Source organism: Leptosomus discolor, unplaced genomic scaffold, assembly GCF_034619465.1.
Source record: "Leptosomus discolor isolate bLepDis1 unplaced genomic scaffold, bLepDis1.hap2 HAP2_SCAFFOLD_78, whole genome shotgun sequence".
Taxonomy (NCBI): domain Eukaryota; kingdom Metazoa; phylum Chordata; class Aves; order Leptosomiformes; family Leptosomidae; genus Leptosomus; species Leptosomus discolor.
Window position 1 is genome coordinate 190900 of NW_028237739.1, and position 20777 is coordinate 211676.

Genomic DNA, 20777 nt, shown 5'->3' on the forward strand with positions numbered 1-20777 from the left:
CTATGGAGAGAGGCCACAGTGGGAGGAACTGCTAGAAATGTGTTTATAGATGTGCCCCAGCACGACTGCCAGATTGCTCTTGGGCTTGGAAACCACAGAGCAGCTCTGGATGGCCCTGGGGATTCCCAGGAATGTTCAGACAAGTGCTCCCACCAACATCTACAGCTGTACCTACAGCCGCAGCAGAACCTGCCCTTTCGCTGTCAAACACTAAGTAGCAGCTTTGTGAACGTGGTGTGCAGTTCGACAGACAAAAACTCACTTCACCGAGGTGGTGTTTGCCTCAGGCCACAAAGGTCTGAGAAAGCAGCTTTCCACACCAGCTTTCCTTCCCAGGGAACCAGCACAGAGGCTACAGCAAAGCAGCAGCACGAGACTGGGACAGCAGCACATCATTCTGGTGGCAGTGCCTGTGTAGGCTCTTAGCATGAGGTGACAACACACAGGGTTGGTAGGGAAGGACACGAGGTCATGTTCTACATCTGCATGTCCAAGTGCCTAAGCACAGCTTTGTAGCTCCAGAGACTGAGCAGGACTCTGGGTTATGGGCTACGTGAGAAGTGTTGGCAGTGTTTCACAGTCCCAGCTTGGCTGGAGAACGTTGTCTCCTTCTGAGAGTCACACCCGTGGAGATCACCTCTCCCCCGAGCACCTAGCCTGACCACAGCCCGTAGGTATTATTTCCTCAAGGGAGAGCTGAAGGTGATGTGTCACACCGCAGGCAAACAGCCTTGGGCTTTGCAAGTTACAAACACGAGATCGGGAAGGAGAAGAGCTTCAAGGAGAGGGCAAAGGTGCACGTACCTCATCTGGCTCACGTGGCCGTCTGTCAGGAACAACCAGCGGTACCGGACGAGAAGCGGGCTGCAGTTGGTCATCTCGACGTAACGCACATCTTCAGTGTCATTCAAGATGCAGCCAAAGTCCAGGGCCGTGGTCTGGATACGGAGATTCGGGAAGCAGACTTCTCCCCGAACGGTGACCAGCTCCTCATGAGGATGCTCAAGGAACTTGATCTTCAGAACCTTCTCTACTACCCGGCTACTCAAGTCTTCTTCATAAGCAGGGTTAAACCTGATAGAGAGATGAAGTTCCTCCCCTATCTCCAGCTTGATGGGCTGCAAGGAGATGAAGAGTATTAATCACCAGGGTGATGAAGTCTCAGGGTCTGATAGCACAAAACATGCCAATGTTCAAAGGGTGACCCCCAGCTCAGGTTTCTCAGTTCATCCCTCATTTTCTTCCCAGAGTGCGCCTGACTGCAAGCACCACGAGACTCTGGTCTGAGACTCTCTCAGGCTCACGTCACTGTGCTCTGCACCAATACAAGAGGGAAATAAATATTGTTCTCCTGAATTCTGGACCCACAGAAGCTACACACTAAATACACAACCAGATCAGCGCTCTGGCACGCCAGGGCCTTTTGCCCGGCCTCTAGAGGAACTCCTTCACCTCACAGCACAAATGACACAGCGTCGCTGCCTCGCCCTTGCAGAGGCTACTCACTGGCACGGCACAGAAGTGGCGGCCATGCCTACAACAACCCGTGTTTAGCAGAGTCCATGTCCAACAGCTTCTACCAACCACGGGGCAGGTGCCAGGCAGCAGCTGGAGAAGCGTCCTCAGCCTCCTGGAAAGCAGGGCTGCCCTTGGAGAGCAAGCTGCTCTGGAGGTTATCTGAGACGGCTGCTGCAGAGCTGGGATGGTTTCCAGCAGACACCTTTACTACATGCCTTGCCCAGACCTCGCTGTCTCTTCCCTTCTCCTCGTGTCTCAGAGCCAGGACGTCTCTTCCCAAGTCAGGTATATTCTGTTTCCTTCGCTGGCTCATTTCAAACCTGATTTAGTTCAGGCCAGTCTACTGCTGACTCTAAGGAATAAATTTGTCTGCTAGAGGACCTCCCCACACAAACGCACCACCACCTTCCTCCCTCTGCAACCCGCCCCCAGCAGGAAGGTCTGTGGCTGCTCACCTGAACGTCTGCAGGGAGGGGCTGCTGGTCCACATCGCAGATTAAGAAGGGTTGCCCTAAGGCCAGGACAATGCTGACTGGCAGGGAGCAGACGTTTTTTAAAGAGAGAGGCTTGTACTGAAGAGTCAGGACATCACTGGGTTGCTACAGAAACAGAAGACAAGGAAAAAATAACCTGAAGTGCCCACGGATCTCCTTCCCCTTCCAATGCATTTCAAATTTTTCAACCCCCAAAGTGCATACATCTCTATTTACTATTTTTATTAGTTTCTACCCTTCAAGAAAGTTCTTCTCTAAGTATATCGGATGTTTTTCATATTCAGAAACCACAGCATCCCCCAGGGGACAGGGAAACAGTCTTGGGTACGGATGAGGGAACAGGACCCTGAGAGGCGGCAGCTGCCTGAACAAGATCAAAACCAGAAAGTGAACCCAGACCCTTTGTCTCCAGTTTTGTATGCTCTCTTGGGCAGAAAGGCACAAGATGATCTTCACTCACAGACAGTCATTTCTTACAACCTTATCGGTTCCAGTAGCCTCATAAAAGCAGTGATGCCAGTCAGAGGAGAAAAGCAAGCAGGATTTGGCCCGTAGCAGAGAGCCTGCAGTAGCCCAAGGTTGGCTTTGAACACTTCAAGGCACATACAGCCAGCTAGAAACCTCAACAGTCCGCTTGCAACGTGTCTCCTGCTGCCCCTGCTACAGCGACAAGGTGTCTGTAGCCTCAAAGCTACCTCAGCCTAAGCTATTTCTTCCTGTTTATGCATTGCTCTGGGCTTCCTGCACGGTTTATATAAACTAAACTGTGTTTGGGAAACCAGTTCTGGATGTCCTGATATCAAACAGCTGCAGTGTCATAGCACTTGAAAAATCGGAGCGTGTGGCATCAAGCAGACCACAGGCAGACATTAGGGGGTGCTGAAAAGCTTCTAACTAAAATCTGAACTGCCTGCTCACAGGAATTTGTGCTTCTCTGGAAGCCTGGGAACCAGAGGACAGACCTGAAAACACAGAAACTAAATAATGAAATATCTTCTCTTTTTTGACACCTCATGGGAGAGGAAAAGATGATGCAGGAGTCAGGATCAGAAGAACAAAGGGCATCTGCTTTGCATTGGTGTCATCATCACTGCAGCTGAAGGACATCTGCAGGTCCTTTGAAGAAAGTAAGGCTTGGGGAAACGCAGAGCCAGCATCCATACCAACAGCAGAGAAGGCAAAGAGGGACAAGAGATGACAGTTTTTCCTCATCAGACTGAGGCGTTGACAGGAATCTCAGTCTGTCTCAGCTTCCCTACAGGATCGGTGTTAAGACATCACCGTGCCTCCGAGGATCCTCAAAAACCTCCCTTTTATACTGAGTACAGAAACTGGTGGCTCTCTAGAAGTGGCCCTGATCCCCCCCATGATCCCTGAGCAGCTGTCATCTCAGTTTTACTTTGGTGAAGTCAAAAAAAACAGTCCCATCTCTGAAAACAACCTCACTTACTTTACAAAGCACCTCAGAAAGGGCAGGAGGGGGTTGAGCATCGCGCAGCTGCAGCGATCTGCTCTCCCACCTGCAGCCCCAGCATTCGAGGTAGCTGTGCAAAGCCCACGCTGTTCTCCTGGGTCCCCACACCTCACCTGGGTCCCTCACCCCGTGCCCTTGGCTCAGCAGCTCAATTCTGTTTCCACATCAAGAAGGGCAGAATAGAGCTACTGAGACTGTCCCTGACCCCAGAGGAGCAAAAGGATGATCTCAGACCAACAGCCAAAGCCCCGCGGACTTGGAGAAGCTGCTTAACTCCCTCCTTTGAACACCAGCACACACGCCCCACCGGCTTCCAGTCCTCAGCCACGCTACTGAATGCCAGGATGCAACCCAGAGACTTACCTTCTCCATCCGGAAAGTGATTTCTCTGGAGGACAGTTGCAGAACGGGAGCAACAAACTCACACGTGACATCCACTTGCATTATCTGTGCCTTCCCTGCCTCGCTCCCCACGACGGTGTGACACAGCAGCCGCTCCTTCACCACCTGCATGCAAGAGTCACACGTCACCCAGAGGGTCCAGAAAACACCCTGCATTTGCTGGCCACCCAACCACGGGCCGTGCTCCTGCCACACAGTTACAGTCCCTGGTCTCCTCAATCGCCCCCTTTTCTCTCCGTGCCGCGTCCTGTTTATTCTGACCCCAAAGGCCCGCAATGCTACACCCCAACAGCCACAAACGGCACTCGCGAGTCACGTGCTGCCTACAGCTGTAATAACCCCTGCCCCAAAGGATTATTGGTTTGGTTTGTCCTGTTGCCAAGCATAAGGCTTACAGAAAGCTGTAGGAACTAGTTAGAAAAAAGTATGGAACTATATTAAGAGAAAGAAGTGATAGAAGGGCCAACGGCAGCAAACGCTCCTTGGAAGCCAAGTGGAAAGCATCCTTGGGAAAAAAAAATAAATCAAATAGCCAGCCAGCCTTTAGGTAAAGGGATCGCTCATTCCTAGGATGAGCTGTGCCCTCCTAGAGCTGGTTTTAAAAGAAATCTCCCCAGGAAAGACATGCCTTGCACTTCACGTGAAAACCCTCTGCTTAAGTGGCATGCTTCAAGACTTTTTCCTGAGTTCGCATGGTTTCACTGCCTCAAAATTCCTCCCTTCATTTCTCACTCTTCCCTCTGGTACAACACCACAACCCAACTCCTCCTCAGAGCCTACAGACTTGAAAATCATCACGTGCAATGCAGGGGGCTGGGCTTCTGGCCAACCTGAAGAGTATTAAGTTCTCAAGACCTCAGGAAGGTGGAAAGCCTGCTCCCATGGTCTTGGCTTTGACTGCAGGAGCCAGGTAGCCACAGCTGAGCTCACAGATCCCCTTTTGGCCTTCCAGGCAAGACACCCTCACCAGTGCCCTCATCACTAGTTTCTTTCTGGAACCTTTTTCCCCTCTTCAGCAAAACCTCTGGGCTCAGAACTGCACAGGGACAGTCCCGCTGCAGGCACCCAGGGGAGTAATCAAGTCTGCCTCAAGCTACTGCTGAGGGAACCCTTTAAGACACCTTTCAAAACACCAGAATCAGCAGGAGCTTAACGCAGATTTATTCTGCATTTGCTTAAAACACCTGTGCCCAGCGGTCCTGAAGCCAGGGAACGCACACCAGGGTCAGCTGGCAGCTTCTGCGCAGAGCTGGGTTTCCCCTGGGAAGAAGGGCATCCAGGGACCCTGCTGAAATGTTCCCCCCTGAGCTGCCACCCGAGGGTGCTGCAAGACCCGACTGCCCTTGGGACACTGGGGCAGGCTCTTACGGAAATATTGACCAAAGTCAAACTCTCAGTTATAATGATCCCTGGGAACAGTTTCCCACGTGGACGAACGTCACTCCGATCACGAGAGCTGACACCCTGTGTTCGTTTTTCTCCTCCAGGACTCAGCGCTAGACAAGCCCTCTGCCCATGTTTGTCTACAGAGGAAAAATGATGCTGCTCCCAGACACTCCCTCCCTTCGCAGGTGCTTTTACTCACTGCTCCCCCAGTCACATTACTTGGCAGTTTTTCATTTACTTTCTGCCTGTATTCATCATCTCAGTGAACTTATTTTCTCTGCCCTCCCTTCCTGCCTCAGCACACGACACCTTGTAACCCCCCATTTGCCCCTGAAGCAGCAACACTTCCTTCGGCCTATATTTTGGTATCAGCAAATTTGGTTTATGGTAGCTATGGCAACACGAAAAAGCCTTAGCAACTGACAGTGGCCAGCAAGGAAAGCCACTGGGGCTGCCACGGTAACTTGTGGCCTTAAAACAGTTTCTTGAAAGCACCTGCTCATTTTCGCAGGCAAATGTCAAGGTGCTGCAGAAGAAGTCCCAGGGGAGGTGATCTGACGGGGAAGGGACAGCCCTCGTGGGGGACCTCACCTGGGGAGTGCTGGAGGAGCCTTCCAGCATCATCTCCACACTCTTGCCCAGCCTCAGCTCTGCCCTCAGTGGTCGAAGCTTAAACACAGGGCAGGCAGGCTGGGGCCTCTGGGAGGAGCTGCTGCCCTTGGCCTTACTGCTGGCAGGGGGGCGATCACGCTGCCGAAACGGGGCAAAACCTTCCGTTGTCCAGTAGAGCAGGTGGGTGCGTCGCCCTTTGTTCGTTACCTTGAAGCGGTAACGGCAGGGATCCAGGCTAGGAGAGAAGCAGAGATGGAAAACGTCACAGGAGCTGCTGTCTCCCAGCGGTCGCCCCGCTGCAGCGCCCCGACAGCGTTCTCTGACGGCACACTCAGCAATAAAACCACCTCCGAAAAGGCTGACCCAGATCAAAGCTTCAGCAAACGTCAGACCTTGGCTGCCCCTAAGTTTATCACCATCCAGCAGCTGGTGTCTCTGCATACAGCAAGAAAAAGCTTCCTCAAGATCACCACCTCAGTTGCTGTGGACAGAGCATCACCAGCCTTTGCTGCTCAATTATCAGAGCATTTCTCCAAGGTGCTTCCTGCAGCTCTCACTGCATCGGATGCTCAGCTGGCCTTGTCCTGGCTGCAAGGAGATGGAGCAACAGCTTCACTGCCATCTCACCTTCCCCTGGGGAGCTGCTGCCTCAGGTGGCTTCCTCTGAAGATGCTATTGGGAAGCTGCAGGGTGTATGGACTCATCTGGTGACCTGGGCACCACTGGCCTCGCTGGTGAGGCCCCTGCCCTGGCACCCATGTTAGCCCCCTCATCCCCCCACCCCTTAGGGAGCACCCAGCTCTCATCGCCCCCAACACAGCACCCTTTGCCTGAACGGTGCAGCTGTTTTTGTGTTTTAGGAAGACAAACGCACTGTGAGAACACACGATCAACAGAAGCTTCCCCAACACGAACACAGCAGCAGGACCGGGTCTAGCTGCTGAGGGGGAATGGAGTGACAACAAGGGATGAATAACTGGAGCCGATGTAAGCCAAAATGGATATTCAATGGAAATTGATTCCTTAAGGTAGAGAAACACTAACTGCAGGCTAGTCTGGAGCAATTCTTTTACCTTCCATAAATCTGAGCATGGCCAGGAAATGTTCCTGCAACAGTGACTGTTTTTTTTCGAAAGGTACGGAATATGTGGCTGACAAAACGCATGTCTGCCACAAGCAGCTAAATACAAACACAGAAGTGACAGCATAGAACAAACTTATCCTTGAAACAGACTGGTGAAAATGATGTGCACCAGCTCAGTATGAAATGGTTTATGTTGCGGGCAGCAACAGCTAAAAGCTTGGAGAAGCTTTGGGTAGATGCAGAATTGGTGGCTCTGGGAAAGCCCAACTCGTCCGAGGTGTTACCTGGGTCCCATCTCAGCTCACCCAGTGGCAGCTCCACAGCCAACAGCGATGGCAACAGCTCCAAACCAAGTATGCAGGCGAAGACATGAAGGGTGGCAGAAGACAATGGCACCGATCCCATTGACATTGTCCCCTCTGTTGTGTAGCCAATTTGTGGCTGCACAGAGCACAAGCACCACCCTCCCTGCAACGTCCCTGCTTATGTGGATGGCTTGTGGGTGCACATTTATCCCCCCCGCCCCAAATCTATCCTAAATGCTTAAGGTAGGATTAACCTCCCCTTTCTACCCCAAAATTTCAGTATCAGAGCACTGTGGACCCTCTTTGCAGCCAGGGAAAGGAACAGACACTGACAAGACCATTCTTCTCATCCCAACAGGTCTCCAACACAAGGCAAACAGCACTTTGAAAAGCCTTATTTTTCTCTCATTTATAAGAACGTGCCCACCTTCAGACACAGGCATTAAGAGCAGGGAATCCCCTCCTTCGAGCTAAGCTCTTTCAATTAACACTCCCAATTTATCCCACCCAACCTCAGCGGGCTTCTCCCCCTCTCCCTTTCAGAGCTGCTCCTGCAGCCGCCTCGCCTGCCCGTGCCTCGGGCTGCTGCTGCGGAGCAGACGGCCAGGAAAGCCAGCAGGAGAAAGGAGGGAAGAGCGACTACGTCTGATAAAGAGCAGCCTGGCAGGGGAGCTGGGAAAGAGGAGTGAACTGAAGCATAATGCAGGGCAAAGAAATTCTGCTGCTCCTCCAGGACTGCTGGGCAGAAGGGAAACAAAACAGCACCATTCATTTAGCTGAGGGGTTGCTAACAAGCTACCGCCAAGGTTTGCTGTTGTGGCGAGACGATACTGCATAGCGAACGGAAAAGCAAGCAATGCTATTGCAAAGGGAAAGAGGTTTATACTTGTAATGTAGCATTTTCCAGCCGGAGGCTTCTGGGACCTGCTGTTTTCCTCCAAATTTTTGTTTGGTAGAGTGAGAAAATAAATGGTTTATAACTGAAAACAATTCAGTGACAATTGAGCAACTGCTTTCCATTTGGATGGCTTTTGAGGGTATCTAAGAACTTTCAAGTGGCCATAAAATGTCTCTAAAGGAATCCCTGGGGCTTCAGTGAAACAGAGCCAGGACCTTGAGCACTAAAGAACCAGCCTGAAGGACCACAGCCAAACTCCTCCTTGCTGAGCCCACGGGAGGAGTGGGAGCTGAGAGATACCCTACCTGAAGTGAGGTCCCAAGTTGAGCTCCGGAGCAAATCGTTCGTCGGTGACGATCGTGGTGCCGATGCCAACAGCCCGGACAGGGATGACGTAGGTACAGCTGTTCTCGATGTACACGTTCACCTCGTCCTCGAACTTCTCAGTGTTGCCCAAGTTTCCTATGACAGCCACAGACACCTCGGCCTCGGGGGGGGATCACTCCTTTACTGGGCTCAATCCTCCAGCACGAGTATTTGCCAGACTGTAAGACAGGGCAAACACTAACTTAGGATGGAACCCAGGAAGCCTGGGGGAGGGCAGGAAAAGGAAAGACTAAAGATTCGAAGGTAAAAACCACAACGGCTTAATTTCCCTAAATCTAAGCTACGGTGTCTGGAAACAGCAGCTATGCAGGAGCTTATACAACCTCTACTTTACCCTCCTTTAACAGACTCACTTCGCTGACCCAGTTTTGCCCAAGCCAAGGGATGCTCATCCTCCAAGAAAGTTATTCCCCCTCCAGTCTCTCTTTTGGAGAGTGGGCCAAGAGAAGCTGCTTTCTCTCTCCTGGCTTCCCGACAACAGTGGCCGCATTTGGAAAATTCAGCTCTAAGTGGTTACAGCAGGGCAGTAAAGCCATAAGCACAAAGAAAACTGCAAGACATGTTCTGTGGACATGACCCCAGCTTCCCAAGCCCTCTCCTCCTCTGGTTTCTCTTGCACCTCCCTCTGTAAATGGGGCAATAAGGGTGCTGGACCCCCAGACCATCTAAAACCACAGTCACAGGGAGCAAGCTTGCTCGCAGAAGAGAAGCTGCATGTAACGCTCCTTGTCCAGCACGAAACACACTGGGGTGTAGATGTACGCCTTCCAAGTGTCCATCACTGTGTTGGTGGTACCTGCACCCCACAGTTCAGTGCTGGGTTTGGGACGACAGGCACTACTCACCCACAACTCTGCAGTATTGTAACAGAAGGGGTTTTTCCTTTTTTTTTTTTTTTTTTACTAGAAACCAACGCTGTGCTTGGAGGCCTGACACAAGCCAAGCAAGGCTAGATCCAGGTGAAGTCCGCTCGAGTTTCCATCTGTCAGGCTGGCAGCACTGAGCTTTAACAGGCCACCAGCCAGCCCGGGGGAGAGAAGCATCAGAAAACCAAGCAGCACTCCAACGTCACGGGAAGCATTTTAAATAACCCCCTCAGAACGACCTCTGCTAACAAGGGTAAGACGAGCTGGAGGCCAGGGAAGCAACAACCTGGTGAGCACTCAGGGTCCCCGCAGTGTGTGTAGGTGCCTGAGCTACGGCATCTCCTTAGGCTGGCTGTGCCCAGCACGGAGAGCAGGTCAGGCCTGCACGCCTGCATCCCAGGATGGAGCACGCCAAAGGCATCAAAAGGATTCAGGCGCTGGCCAAACTAATAAACTCAGCTCCGTTTAATTTGTCCTCTAGAGCTGCAAAAGAAAGTCTTAGGTAAGAATGGGATGGAGGAAGGCAGTTGGCACAGGGTGAACACTCACTGACCACACAGGATCCCACCAACCCTCTTCTGCTGTCGCTGCATCCCGCCCGTAGCTGATCGCCAGGCCTCGGAGGCAGCCACTGCGCTGCCATCGGCCCAGGGCCACCCAGCCAACACGTTCCTACCGAGCCGCTGGGCGGGAGGTTCTCACTGACATCAATGTACAACTCTTCCTCTGATTCAGGCGGGCACAGGGTAGCTCGCTTGAAAAGGAGACCTGGCAGCTCTGCTCCAGAGGTGAAGCGGCAAGTCTGCTCTCTGACAAAGCTCATTTATCAAAGCTTGGCCACAAGCTGGGCAGTAAGTTGTACCCAAGAAGCTATTACTGAGGAATAATGACAGGCTGTCTCGATGGAGCCAGACTCTGAACCTCCCAGAGTGGCCCAGCGCAGACCCAGCAGGCCCTGCCAGGCCAACAGCCCGCTCCGGAGGAGCACCATTTGCATCATGTCCTCATTCTTTCAGGTAGCATTTGGTGTGGGTCCAAGGGGCAGCACAGGGCATCGCTGAACAGGAGACCTGACAGGACAAAAGGCTCTGCCGGGCTAGATTCACTCGGGTTTCTAGGTCAGCTTCTGCCTACACCCATCCAGGCTGTGTCCCAGAGACAAGAAATCTCTCAGGGTCACACTAAAAAAATTCCTCCACTTTGAAGACCACGCTCTAACTTCTGATAACATCCCTGCTACTTGCTTAGCCTTGAATGCTCTGGAAAATGATGCAATAGCTGTAGGCACTGGATAGACAAAGACGGTGGCTATTTTTGCCCCTGTAGGGGCTTGCACTACTGGACATCAGAGTCCCTGAGTTCTAGGCAAGCGTTGGGATCAATCACTCAATCAAGAAGTTCAATGCTGAGATCATTAGCTTCTCCCAGGCCAGATTTCCAGTGTGAAGAAGAGCTGCCAACATTTGGTTATAACCAGCGTGCATCTGAGAGATGGCTGGATGGCTGCCCTGAGGGATGACTGAGGAGCCACCGCACTCCGTTCTCCTGACGATACTGCAGCCCAGTTCATTAAAGGGATCCGGTCATTCTGGCCTTGCGCAAGTGAACGAGGAAGCAGAACTCAATATCAAAAATGCAGCTGTGCTGTACCAAGGCCCAGCTCTAGCAAGACAGCATTCACACCTCGTCAGGCTGACCCATCGCTCCTCGCAGAGGTTGCACACGAAGGGGAAATAAAGCCCTCTCCTACCTCAGCTGTGCACAGAGCCTTGTCCCAGCTGTCCCAGCAGGCCCAAGGTGGGGGACCTCGTGTTCTTCCTTTCAAAGCTACTCTTTACCACACAGGCTGCCAGTGACAGAAGACAGCCCAAAAGTACCCTAAGCCCCAGGAGGAGGTGGAGATCAGAGCCTGAGGCTGGCTAGATGCTCCCACCAACAACCAGCCTCCTCCTGGCACCTCAGCACCAGCATCTCCCTGGCAAAAGCACAGGCACCACTTTGGTTTAGCCTCTGCCCCAGAGCACCAGCAAGGGGATGTTCTACTGAAATCAAGAGACATGGCCTCTAAAGCCAGCAGAAAAGACAAAAATTGAAGTGTGGCACTCGCTGCCACTGACAGTGGAGCCTAATTTGTCACGCTTGGTTCAGCTAAGAGACCGCCGAGTGAGGGGACGAGGCTTGTCTCCATTTGCGTCCCCTGTCCATAGCTCCAGATCCCACCTGCTCTCCCCATTGGGCTGGGGAGACCAGTGCCACCGCTCTGCACATCGGGGTTCTCCAGCCAGGACACAGCTTGGCCGGCTGTGGCCAAGCACAACAGTTAATAACCAAACTCCTCCTGCTTTTCCCCCGGGAAAAGCACTTAGCGGAGTCACTCTTGCTTGCAGGAGCCTAATTGCCTTCAAGACTTCCACCCTTCTTCAGTTCAGCTGGCCAGTGGGTGCAGCACAGTACGACAAGTTCAGTTGCCCTAGACAAGCAGAATAACAATTTCTTTGATTACTGAAATACAGCAATTTTGAAAGGGCATGAACAGCTCCTTCGTGTTGACCTACTCCTCCAGACTTTTCTACCCAAGAAAAAACCAAATCCTCCCCTTGCTGGATCCAGACGATTCTCTAATGGGGCTGCCTGGCAGCTGGGAAAGCAACCTGACAAGCACATCAGACACAGGATTCAGAGGATGACATGGGATGACACACTGGTCCCAAGGGTCGCAGACCCGCAGACACCCTGGCAAGCAGGGATAAGCCAACACAGGCCTCAGGTATCAAGTCCTTCAAACTCCTCTTCAAACCCAAAAAGCCCCATCTCAGCACACAGCTTTGGAGGTTCCTTACTTATTTCCTTCTGGTGGCAGAGATGCTCAGTGCTGCTCCCTGCAACTCGTCCAACGGAGAGGACAGGGGGATGGGAAAGCCTGTGCACGAGGGGTACTCCAGGTAATCCCATGTCGCTATCCCAAACTGAAGTTATCCACCAAAACCATCTCTGCTTGCTCAGATAATGCTCTTTTCTCCCATAAAGCAAGAAGAAAGCTTGACTTGACAGGAACAGCAATTTGCACACGACAGTTAAGGATATCACCGAGGTGGCAGCGTGGCCATCTGCATTCCAGCATTTGCCTTTGGACAAGACACCAGCCCTTTACTTGCCCTGTTGCTGCCCCTTCATTTAATCTCACTCAGTTTGTCAAGCTGCCAGTCAGTGTGCTGTAACATTGCTGATCCAACACCACTGTGAAAATTTCAGTCAACAGCTCTATCTTTCAAGTGGGGACCGTGATCTCTAAGCCTGACTGCAAACAGTCACAGTTTCCAGATGAGCCATCAAACGGGAGCTGGGGAAATCCCACCTCACCATCCTGCAGGGATCTCCAAGCAGGAAATCAAAGCAGAGGCTTTGGCATCTTAGAGAGCACAAGACTTGGGTTCAGGGGCACAAGTGAATGAAGGATGCCCAAGCCACCCACCAGCTAGGCTAAGGGGCAGCCGGAGCCAGTTCTGCTCTCGGATGTACGTGTGCAAGTCACCCTGACACCCCACTGCATCTCAAATTTGAGTTCTAAAATTATCCAGTCCTCTCTTCTTTCCATCAATAATCTGCCAGGCAGCCTAAGGCAGCAGCAAAAGGGCAAAACTTCAACTGAGGCACCAAAACAGCACCAAAGCAGGCAGCTGCTGAGGGCAGGGGAGCAGCTGGAGCACACTTCACCTCCACAGTGCTGCTCCCGCCCGGCAGGCTCAGCGTCACCGTGTTGAGGCGTCTGAAGAGCCCTCGTTGAAACAACTGATCGAGCAGCTTCTTGGGACCTGCCTGCTTGAACATCTCCATGACAGCAGCAGCTGTCCTGAGAAGCGGAGATGCTCACCAGGAGGTAACTCAACCCTGGGGAGTCAGCAGCAGGGACTATGGAGCAGCAGAGCCCATCTTACTGCAGGGAGAGAAACCATCCCCGAACCACTCATATTATTGTTCTGCTTGTCGATTAGGCACAATATTGGCGGAGCTTGCAGTGAAGTAGGACAGGATTTATTGCTCAATCCCATACAATAGGGCCCTGAGGCAATGGAGAGGCACACCTACTCCTGCCAGCCCCCCCGGGTACACTGCAAGCTGCCCAGGGGAGGGAGGGAAGGCATCACCCCAGGACAGCAGTACCTCAACAGCTCTGCCTGTCAGTGCCTGGTACAAGCATGCAAAACTCAGCATTTATACACCAGCACCACCCATCCGAGGTGGCCTGCTCTCTGCAGAGATGGAAAGTGCATTTTCATTGTGGAGTCAAAGAAAGCTGCCCTGGGAATCCCCCACTTGGAGGTTACATTTATCCCCCAAACAGCTGGAAAAGCAGCAAGAGGGAAATTCAGCCCCTTCCTCCTTGGCCCAGGAGGCTGAGCCCGGACTCTCACACACTGCCTGATGCTTTATCCACAGACACAGCCAAGCCTGCCGTGCCAGGGCTGGGTTTACCAGCTCCACAAGTCCAACCCACCTAGCACGGAGAACAAATCTCTCCCGAGCCCTGTTTGCAAGCCCCTCACAGCAGGGAGCACATCCCACCCAGCCTCAGCACACGAGCCGTTCCTGGCTGCAGCAGCCTTGCTCTCCCTGCCAGGGGAGCAACCCAAGCTCTTTCTGCTAGGCAGCTTGGCACACGAGGCAGCCTCCAGGAATTAAACAGCCTTTTTCTGCAGCCGGTCTCCAGAGAGGCTCTGCCACACGACGGAGTCCGCAGGCTGAAAGTACACAACCTTGAAAGTGTATTTTTCTGCAACAACCCAGCTGGTTTGACCCCCAGTAGGTGTGAAACTCGCCTCGCCAGGAGCAGTTTGAGGACAGACCTCACACCCTCGTTTCTACCATTAACAGCAGTTTGACACAAAGTGAATGCAGATGCAAGAGGCAAACCGTAGGGAAATCCGTGCTCTTTCAGGAGCAAAGGGGCACAGGGTTCTCCTGAGCTCAGAGCTCCAAACCCCACGACTCTCACAGCTAAATACCTTCCACAAAATAAAGGGAGAACTTGTAAAAATGATCCGGACTCTTTTCTGCTCAAAAATCTACGCAAACTCTACTTAACTGAGGGGTGCCCCAGCTAAAACTGCCCCAGAGCCAGGCTCCTCGTGCCGCATTGCGACGGAATAGCTTGCCTTCTCTCTCAGACAGCAATATGGAAATGTTGCATGTAAAAATCAAGTCACAGGCTGCTACAGACCAGTCATTTTCATCGGAAAACAGCCCCACAGCTACTTACCATCTCTGCCCGGAAGGACGCAGGGATGACAGTCTGATTGGAGAGGCGGAGAGTTCGAGAAGCATCTTGTAGAACTTGGATACTGCCGAAATTTATCTTACTCGGATGCATGTAGACAACCGGTCCTTCTCCAATGCTCACTAGATGGATTTTCTGCTCCAAGAAGCAGGTAGCAAAGATAAAAAAAAACAACAGCAAACGTTTAAAAAGACTAGACAGCTCTAAGGGTACTCCTAGGCTGGGGATAACTACATCTGTTTGGAGTTTTCAGTGTTGTAAGACTGAAACAGAAGGCCTGGAGCAAGTGTGGAAACTGGAGTGATCCCATCCGAAAGTCACAAGCTCCCGTTCCCAGAGGATAAAGAAACCCTGTTCCCCACGCTGCCTTCTTCACACCTCTCCCACACTGTTACCTTCAGGAAAGCTCAAATCCAGCCTTGCACAAAACATCCCCTCAGCATGGTTTCTTACACAGCGCTTGCTTTAGCGGCGTTCAGGGAGGTCCCTGGGTGCTCCTGAACAAAAGCCCCAACGAAGCAGCAGTCGCTCTTCATCTAATGACACAGCAGAGTACGAGACCCAGGGACTGTGCTGGGTTTCACACTGGGCTTCTTATGGCATCTCCCATATCCACCATTACATGCTGTGTCGGACACTTAGATCACCACCGAAGAGGACACCATCCTTCCTCTTCTCTAGGCATTAGCTGTTGCTTACGCCATGAATCCCTCCTCCTCTCACTCACACCAGCCATATCAAGTTCTTGTTTTCCCTGGAGGAAGCCCTCTACACTTCATGCCCCACCAAGATGAGTCACACAAAGGCACACTTTTCCCCTCGCACTCACCAGTGGGGATCCTTCACTCCCAAACACCGCGATACGAGCGATGGTGTTCTGCTTCCCCCTCACCTGGGCTTCCAGTGTGAACGGGACCTCCACCAAGCTGTGAGGCTGGATGATCCCACACGGCACAGGGCTGCAGTACCGCACAGCAGCGTCCTCCTTGCGTTTCTGCAAGGGACAGAAGCAAATGCAACTTCAGAGGGACTTCTGAGGAAACTTTAGACTCCTTAACATCTACCACATTGGCAACTCACACACATTTTTAAAAATCCCTAGGAGAAACGCAGAAAGGCACAGCCCAACACAACATGCAAGACTTGCATGGGCTTAGCACCCTCAGGGCGTTCAAAAGCTGCTGCATCCACAACCACCCACTCCTGTGCTGGCAGCCTCCTTGCAGCAGCTTTTCACAACCCTCTAAGTTCTCCTGCATGAAAGCATCCCAAAGACCAGAATATCAACTGCTTCCTGAAGTTTATATTCAGGTAGGCTCCTATTTAACTGCTTCCTAAAGATTATACTCAGGTAGGTTCCTGTTCTCAGCAAACCTTTAGGTTTGAATATAAACTAGCAAGGTCTTATCCAAACCACTTTTTTTCCTTAATAAACCCCTCGATAACCTTTGAGGGCAGGAGGCGGACGCGATGCCAAACCTGAGGAAGAACCCTGTAGCAGCCTGGAAGATCGCTGTCGTTCACAAGGGTCAGCGTCTGCTGGCAAGGGACTTTCAGTAGGCACTGTTCAAACGTCACGACGGGGATGAGCGCTCGCAGCAGAGGCACCATGCATCTAGGCAAAGAGATGGCCGAAAGGGAATTGGGCACACTGAGAGAATGTAGAATGTTCACTCCCCAGATAGCGTGAAACGGAGCCTAACACATTTGTCACTGTCAAATAGACCTTTAATACCCCTACAGTGATAAATCACCTTTGACTTCGTTTTACTCAACAACCTCTTGTAAAGGAGGGGCAAACCCTGAGACTCAGCATCACAGAGGCTGCCAAGGGCCCAGGCAGAGCACGGTGCCCTGTCCCACAGCTGTCCGACCAGCTCTGCCCCTCCTCTGCCCTAGGAGGCTTGCAAGGACCCTCCCAAGGGTCCCAGCAAGGCACGACCTCTGGAGAAGCCTTCCCACCGAGGACCAGGGCTCGCCAAGACTCAAGGACACAAGACTCCAGTAAAAAGACTCCCTCCTCTCCCACACCACTGTTGCCCTGCCTGAAAACTCAGCCATTTGCCCCAGCGATGGAGGGCACAGGCCACCACCTGCCTCATGCAGCGGGTGATCATCCTCTCCCAGCTCCTACAGCTACCTTGGCCCTTCACCCCCATGGGTCCGTGCGCTGTCTGTGCCCACTTGCTCTTCTTCTACAAAACTGCAGCCCAGGCGCTGACTGGATGACTCTGCCTGGGCGAGGGAACAGCACCAGGGAACTGCACCCCTCTTGTCATTAAACTGACACCCACTGCAGCCCAACAGGACTGAGTCTGGCTGCAGCAAGAACAACTTCTGGCTGAAGTCTGAGAACATTGATGCTCAAAAGAAACTTGAGCTCACTCACCTTCCACATCAAGGACTGCTTTCCCCTTCATAAGATCTTGCCTTTGTTTTTCCCTCACCAGTCCTGCCATAAGCCCCTTTCCCATTTGCATGTGTCTTCACCAACCGAACCAGACACCAACTTTCAGCAGGCTGCTCGCTGCGTCCCAAACAAATGTTGTATTTCGGTCGCAGCCCAGCACAAGCCCACCACTTGCAGAGAGGAGAGGTGGCCCTTTGGAAATTTGTTACACCTCAAGCACCAAAACCAAGGCCAATAATGAGTATAATTACTGTTCCCTCTCAAAAAAGGCTCAGGGCCGTGCCTGTCCGCTGAGCACGGGTGCTTCTCCACACGGGCTGCTTTCAAAGCCCTGCTGTTCTCGTACCCAGCTGGGCAGAACTCGCTCATTGAGCAACACTTCTCATTTGGAGCTGGAGCCAACAAACCAGGTGCGAGGCAACGTGCTGGTGATGGATGCACAAGGAGAGACGAGGAGCTGCAAGGAAAGCGCTGATACCTGGCTGTGAGGAGCAGCGCCGACACCTCCTTGCCCACACCATCCACGTCCACCACCAGTGCCAGCTCGTAGCTCCTCACGGTGTTGGAACACAGGGTGACCTGGTGGAAGAGAAGAGCATCAAACACTTCATGACTCCCAAAAGCCATTATCCAAGGGTGGTGCCCTCCGGTTCTCGTTCCATGGTAAGGAAAGGGACAATTTTGCCTTAATTCTGCTGCTGGCCCACGGGTAGAACACTGCCTCTGGGAGGAACAAAAGGCTTCTGACAACATCTTCTGTGTTAAATACACCTTGCAGTTAGCAGGACACATGCAAGCCAAATTAAAGCACAGTTAGACTAATGCTCTACCCACCACCGTATTAAAATCAAGGGATGAGTTTTTAATCTCAACTCCAACAGCAAAAAACCAGAGGAAATCTGTTGACTTCAACAGAATGAGTTCAGCTTTACAGTGGGAAGCAGAGGGCAAAATGGGGCCCAGCAAAAGTCCACAAACAGCAGGAAAACACAGAAGATGTGCCACTCATGGCTGCCAGAGCTTTTGTAGTCCCCGTTGGAGATCGCCACAGTGAACACAACTCATTCTGCACAACAGGAGAGGAGAAATAAGACCGGGAAGAAAAGCAAACTGCTTTATACAATGACATCTCTTTTTTTTAACAGCCACCTTCTGTCCTCATCCTTCCTCTGCCCACTCTAAATCAAAGAAATTGCTCCAAGCAGCTCTCAAACACATGAATGGCTTCTGTACTCGATCACAGGGTGCACGGTCTTCAGCTTATGATTTTGGAAACAAAACGTTTCTCCTTCAGAAAAGCCCCACAGTAACCCAGCTAACAAAAGCCCAACGCTACTGCAGGGATCTCACGCGTGTTATGCTCCAAGCCAGCATCACCAAAGCCCTCCCATACATCCATGAAGCTTCAGCTCCACCTGCTGAAGCACGTACGGCCGGACTCTTCCCCTACCTGGATATCCAGGTGTCCCTGGGAGCGGAGGGTCCCTCTGCAGGACGTTATGGTAAATTCCGTCGGCTTGACGTGACTTTGGGCTCCTCTTCTCCAGGATGACCGAGTGTTGTCCACCACTTGAACAAAACTGCTGACACTGGGCTCTCCTGAGCCATCCCCAGGAATGCGAAGGTTGAAGGTCACGGGTACCGAGGACGTGTTAGTGAGGCGACATGACAAGGTACAAGGAAAACCTGGGAAAATAACACAAATATGAATTTATCCGCCAGTTATCCCATGATTCCTGGTGTCAATATTCTGTTATGATCAAACTGCAGTTGGAGTTCAGCTCTTTTGGATCTGAATTACAGCTGATGGAGAAGCTAAGCGAGGAACTGGTCGTCACTTAAGTTCCCTTTTACGCTGATCACGGATTGCTTCCTTGGAAATGCCCTCTCTTAGCGACGTTGAACACCAGTTTTTCTCTCTCTGACTGTGAGGAGCACTCTCACCAAAACTAGCACTAGTTATTTCTCATGTAGGAGTCTGCACCCAGACAGACTATTTCTTCTGAAAATTCAACCCATAACATTCCCTATTAACTCCACAAACACTCCTCCCACAGTTTTCAACGTATAAAAGGAGTGTATTGTCATCGAGGAGAAGCTACAGTAAGAGAAAGGAAAGATGAAATTGGGAACTACAGCATGATGCAAAGCAATCTGAGGCAGCTTCTCTAGGCAGGATCCTTAAGGCACCTCCTGGTGTAATAAGTAACATATTGTGCTTTGTTCATTAAACCTGTATGGGAAGGTATGGATGGAAGATTTCTGTGCCCACAAGGCTTGATAGCCCAACCGAAGGACATTCTTGCATAAGTCAACAGGACCCATAGCTGAGGGGGTTGAGTAGTCACATTCTTGCATAAGTCCACCCACAGGGCAACGAGGAAGACCTTCAGCCTTCATCCTTACGACCACCAGGAGGCAGAGAAAGACCCCCCAGCAACAGAAGGAACATGCGCAGAGTATCGACCTGATTGCGACATCGCGAATGCAGGAAATGAGACTGTATATAATGTGCTTACACGAGGCGGGAAGGCGCGAGCCGTTGGCGGAGCGCAGACTCCCCGGCCGCCCAGCGCTGCCTTTGCTCTTGTTCGCTTGCTAATATAATAAAATTCGCATTGGATTTTGACACTTTAAATTGTCCGTGTCTCTACCTATCACAATTTGGTGCCGTGACTCGGATCGCGACTAGATTGTGGCCTGCAGCTGCACTGGGGAGGCGCCCCGCCAGCCGGCGGCCCCTGCAGCCCTCAGGTCGCTTCTGTCTCGACCGACGAACCTAAATTGAACACTGAGCAAAGGAGAACCGGTAACCCTGTAATCTTTGTGCACGAAGCTCCGAACGAAGACGCAGGACGCATGAGTATAGGCCGGGAATCCGTTCGGTTTGGGTTGGGTATCCTGGGGCACGGTGTATGAGACGTCCTGCCAGGGCGAAGTGAGTGCGGACCCTCTAGTAGTGCGTTTCTCGTAGCCCGCGAGGGAGCGAGCCCCAAACGAGGGGAGCGGTTGGTGTGTGTGTGTGAGTGCCTCAGAAGATGGGACAAAGGAAAAGCAAGCCCTTTGAGCCCATGGGAGAGGGGCCCCATGTGAAATTGCCCCAAATACCGCCCGATAGTCCCCTAGGGCTGATGTTGAAACACTGGGATAACTTTCCCTCTAGGCAGGGAAAGGATAAGGTAAAAATGATCCATTATTGCATAGAGGTCTGGGGCGGAAAACAGATTCGAGGAGACCATCTGTATTGGCCTGGTTTTGGATCATTTGAGGATTGGATATGTCAGGCGCTAAACACTTATGTTAACTCAAAGGAACCATTTAATTTGGAAGAAAGTGAATATGCCAGTCTGTGGATGGTGGCCGACACTAGGGTAAATTTATACCCTTTAAAAGAAAAGGGGGGTGGCTACCGAGGGAGGAAGAATAGAGAGGAAGAATTAATAAAGCTTTCAAGGAATATCAAGAAGCAGATGAGTCGCCCACTAAATGGTTAGAGAGACTACGAAAGAGTCTCCAAATGTATTCCAGTCTGAATGTAGACACTCAGGAGGGGCAGGCCCTGCTGAAAATGCAATTTGTAGCAAACGCATGGGAAGATAGTAAAAGAAAAATTGAGAAGATAGATGATTGGCAGAACAGAGGTTTGGACAGGCTGTTGAGGGAGGC

General features: G+C 51.8%; 1 pseudogene; it reads right to left on the reverse strand.

The window, feature by feature from the left end:
• Positions 1 to 710: 710 nt before the first annotated feature.
• Positions 711 to 20777, reverse strand: part of LOC147413144 (axonemal central pair apparatus protein HYDIN-like) — a 63250-nt pseudogene continuing 43183 nt past the window's right edge.